The sequence below is a fragment of the Pagrus major genome, chromosome 11 (genome assembly GCF_040436345.1).
Source record: "Pagrus major chromosome 11, Pma_NU_1.0".
NCBI lineage: Eukaryota > Metazoa > Chordata > Actinopteri > Spariformes > Sparidae > Pagrus > Pagrus major.
Window position 1 is genome coordinate 28,287,746 of NC_133225.1, and position 5,338 is coordinate 28,293,083.

The following is a 5,338-nucleotide window of genomic DNA, read 5'->3' on the forward strand; positions in this document are numbered from 1 at the left end:
TATAAATAACAGTTAAACAACAAAAATGTAGCGACGTTCAAAGGAGCTATTGGCTGCTGTCACCGTTGCCATATCAACCATATTAGAAGGGCAAAAATCATATACTTAAAGTTATAATCTCGAAGAATTTCATGTAAATAAATATCTGTTAAGTCACTATCTATTAATGAATAAGGGTAAATCGTAGTGACACGTTCACCCAGCAGTGGTTGGTCGGCCAGAGAGAGTAGGTGGTTGGCACGTCACATATCAGTTTTGTTTGTCCTGGTCTCTACCTGCAACCTGCAATCACCGCTTCTGGAAATCTTCGAGATTACCACTTTAGCTTAACTAACGGATGACTCATGATAATTTAATGAACAAATTAAAGCAGCATATGTCATGAATAACTGTTGCTCACCATTAACCAATGATAAAGTCTCTATGACTTAAGGATATTAGTTCACACTTCAAGTGTAAACTAAGTTAAGGAGTATTGATTTATACATCAATTGGCAGGTGTCCAGATTAGCTGGATTGCAGTTACACAGAAGTTCATGTAACTGTATTAATGTTAATGTTTATTATGTAAATCAATTAATCAATTAATATATGGCGTAACTGTGAATTAACAATCCATAACTGATCTATTGATTGAGAACTAATCCCATAATGTAACATGAATAACAGGGATACAGGATACATCCTGCATTAACTCATGCATTAAAACATCAAAAGTCATGCATTAGTGAATCATTATTTAAGTATGTGTATTGTCTCCCTATTATAAAGTGTGACATGATTATCTCACAGTCTTGTGCTAACCTGCAGACATTAAAGTAATGTAGAAATTAAAGTGCTATCTGCTTCTCTGGGGAACCTCTATATCCCCTCATGGTTCTACATACAGTAAGTGGCCCTGAGATATTACAAATAAACTGTCTGGTAATGAAACAGAGAAAATTGCTGCTGTTGCACTCAGAAAAGTTGGATTTTTTTAAATCTAGCTGTCACGGTTACAATGTCAGACACCTGCTATTCAAATTATTTATCATACTTTTTCTGCTTCAAAGTCTCCTGGATGCAAAAATGAAAAGCAGAGAGGAAACTGTCAAAATTTCCAACATGGGGGAAAGAAAAAAATCCATCTGTGAAAGTGCTGAGTAACACCTCTAACCCTTTTAACACCAAACCAGGCAAAGCTGCAGTTATGATTAAAGCGAGAGACGTCTCCTCACTAAGGTCATGCTTTCAAAAAGCGAGCCGCCATATTTGGGCAGCAACAGTATTGTTGTGAGCACCCCTCCCTCATTCCCCTCTGAGACTTCTCAGCCTTGAATATGGTGATGATATTAATACTAATCGTAATATAGCCGGCGATAGATATAGGCTCTGCCGCTTTGAACTGTAAATGGGTTGTGTTTGGGGGAAGAGAGGCGATTAAGAGCCGCGAGACGGTATAAGATGGTAAATCTGGGGAAGCAGAGGCGTTCCAGCCCCCCCACCATAAACAAATAATCCAGCGCTGCTTCTCAAACCCCCCTATGCCATCTCAAATCAGTTTGGATTAGGACAGAATACAGGGATGTTCCCTTTAATGTCACACAGAGACACAGAGAGAGTGCATCTTCCTCTTGAGCACCCCCCCCCTCTCCGCCTGCCTCTCCGCCGTGCGCTGTGTTTAGCCCTGCTTAGCCAAATGAGCTCCTAATAAATGCAGCGCTGAGCCCGTCTGCTGAGGAGTCGCTTATAATTGGAGGGCTTTCTCCTTCGCTTTAGAGAGGAAAGTATTAATGAAGGGGCGGGGTGGAAGGTGTGTGTCGAGGGTGGAGGGTGCGTGCAATGCGTGAGTGTGTTTGTAAGGTGGAGTGAGTGAGTGGGTAAGTGGGTGACTGTGTGTGTGCGGAAGGCGGAGTGTGTATGTGGAGGGTGTGTGTTCCTGAGAGTGTATTTATACATTGTGTGCATGCTTTGCGTATAATGTAAGTCGTATATATGTCTGTGCGTGTTTCCACCTGTGCTTCGTTCATATGGAAATGTGGCTCCATGTCTTCATTTGACGCCGCAGCTCATCAACCAAACACACTTGTGTATTTTTTATGAACCTGTCGTTATCATTTTTTTCTCCCTTTCTCTGCCTTCCTCTCCTCTCCTCTCTGCTGTTTAATCCTGCTTTTTACCTGCAACGAGAAGCTGCTTTGTGCTCCAATAATAGGGAATCTATATGTTTATAGATATGGCTCATTTTGGCGTTTGAGCATGCACGCCTTACAGACCTTCAAATCCTCCATTTTGCTTTTCTGTGTCCCTCATCTGTCGTTATTACTTTCTGCAAGTGTAGCTAGAAAAGAAAAAAAGAAAAACAGACAAAGATGAAGAAGGCCGCCGTGTTTGTCCACTCGGGTAATTAATTTCCCTCTGATTAGAAATGTTGAGCAGTGTGTGTGTGTGTGTGTGTGTGTGTGTGTGTGTGTGTGTCAGTCCACTGACCGCAGGTGTGAAGGCGTTAATTTGAACTGCTATTGGCACGTCGATAACAAGATCAGAGAGATCACGGTCACACTCACACAAACAGAGTAAAGAGAGGTCCACCCTGTCGTGTCAGGCCTTATCGCCTGATTGGCTGACACAGTTTGAACTCTGACAGGGCAGTGTGATGGATGACAAACTGATGGATGTGTGTGTATGTGTGAGAGGCAGATATAGAGCGAGGTGCTGGGGAGCCGTGAGGACTAATCACGGCTCTGTGGTCATCGACGGGAGGGTACTTGTTGATAATCATGTTTACCCGACAGCTGCACTGACAGATGTTATGATGGATTGACTTGTATACAGTCATATTCAATGTTTACGTATCCTCACACATGTTCTCTAGGAGACCAGACTGGTTCTTGATGTGGTGTGTTTTTATAAATCTTGGCAGGTCTTTTTCTGTTTTGTTTTTTTTACCTTCAATGACCCTTGTCTGATTTAAAAGTGTCAAATTTCTTGCAAATTAAATGACTGATTGTTTCATTCCAGACTGTTACATTTCAGCAGTTTCTGCCAACAATTTTTTTAATCAAAGTGTTGCTAAGAGTTTTATCAACTGGTATATTTGAGGTCAAAAGTATTCACAATGAAATAATGAGGAAAAAAGAACTAAATGTGTATTGCCTTTTCACTCTATGACTCTCTCCTGAGCACTCAAGCTATTTTATCCAACCTCTCGATATTTTTCAACAATATCACCATCCGCATCTTCACCGAGGCAATACTTACCTTTTAGATTTAGAGAGCAGGAAGTCACCCTGAAGAACACATACAGTTTTGAATACGCACTCTTTCTGTTGTCACTAAAAAAAAGGTGTAAATTACATTTAAGAAGTGGATCAAGTGTTGGAACAAAATAAGAGTGAGCCCAAAGACTTAAAGTCAAGCTGAAATAAAAATTCCTTTTTGACCATTTTAGATCACATTCATGGTCATGTTGTGCACCTTTTTAACATTGTATGCCGAAAAAGAACAGAAACACATTTCTTTGTATTTTTATATCAAAAATCATGTGTTCTTCATGTGAAACTAAATGTCATGTCTTCTTACGTATGCTTGCACCAGCTGATTCCGACCAATAATAGCACGCCATGAACCCATGTCAGAAAGATGCTGTTTGAGCAGAGTGTTTCACTGATTACTGGAGAAAAACACAAATATATAACTTTATTCACTGATTTGGGTGAAACTGGAGCATATATATATATATATATATATATATATATTTGTATTCTTTTGCCTGTTCTATGGCTTTATTACGATAGGACAGCTTAGAGATGAAAGAGAGGGGGGATGACATGCAGCAAAGAGCTGCAGGTCGGACTCAAACCCCGGGCCACTGCAGCAAGGACAGAGCTCTGCACATGGGTCACATGCTCTACCAACTGAGCTACCGGGCGCCCCAAAACTAGATCATATTTCATGGAGACAATGTTTTCTGGTTTTCCCTCCTGCTGCCTGAACCTTCACTGATGTACACAGTTTCCTGATGAACAGACGGCTTTACTTTATGCTAAAGTAACCACTTGCTCATTTAGTCATGCAGCTAACGTTAGCTGACTAGGCTGCAGGTTGCCAGGAGCTAAACCAGGCAATAATACCACCCTGATGCTGCGTTCCCTGTCATCACATTGGCAGCTGTCAGTCAGGTCGGGTCGTGTTTGGCCAGCGCTCTGACCACTTCATCGGCCGATTTCACCCAGAGCCTGGTGATCTGGTCACACAGAGTCGGCTACTTTGACATGTACCTGCATGGCGGGGTGTGTAACTCACATTCAGCGCCAACGCTACTGGCTACAATCAAAAGTCCCTCCCTACCTGACTGTTTTCACAGGAAACAAGTAAATATTCTGAAGCAAATGACACTCATTTCATGTGAACTCTAAACACAAAGCACGTAATGTCAGACACTATAGGGTGTCTCAGTCAAAACAATGAAAACAAAAGGCGTAGTGTGATGATGTTGTGAAGCAGTGTGCAATTATGGGAGTAGTTTTTGACATTATTAAACAGCCACCAATTCTAATGAAATGCTATCTGATGCGACTCGGGCAGAAATATTCATGAATGAGGTAATGTTTTAAAACTGTTTACATGTTATGTCATGTGTGCTGACCTCCTTCCTCGCTCGTATCATGTATAGTCATAGCGGCAGGCGACCACATTAAATACGCCCTTAGTTTTTAATTTACTTTCTTTTTCCTCTTTTTTCCTTGTCTACTGTTACTTCTCCCATTCCTAAAAATAAACATATGTTACATAAATGCATCCTTACCTTAATAAACTTACAGATTCTTCTGGGTTTGAACATATGGGAAATGATGAGATAATGTCACGTTTTTAGATATTTTAATGCAGAAATGTTACATATTACATCTTTAAAGCTTTTTAGGTAAGTTACTTAATGCTTACAAAGACAGTTATATAAGTAAAAACGAGAATAAAAGCACCCATTTCAACTCAGCGGAATCATTCACTTTCATGTCACTGTGGTATTCTTTGGTACAATCACACATGGACTTCACTGGCTGTTTTCTTAGTGTTTTCTTAACAGATGTCATCTCACAGCTTCTCCAGGAGCTGCAGTTCAAACTGTTTTCAAGTGCCGCTTTGGTTTTTCTCTCTGTATTTTAACTGAAACCCCGTCTGTAGTACTAGGGTGTGTGAAGTATAATCTAGTTTACCTTTTAATCTTTTAAGATTTCTTCTTTTGCACCAACTTTTTTTCTATTAAAGGAAAAATGAAAAGAACTGCAAAACCGCCGCACCGCAAATGTATCACTTGAAAAGCATCTTAAATCATTACATTTTTAAGACATCCAATACT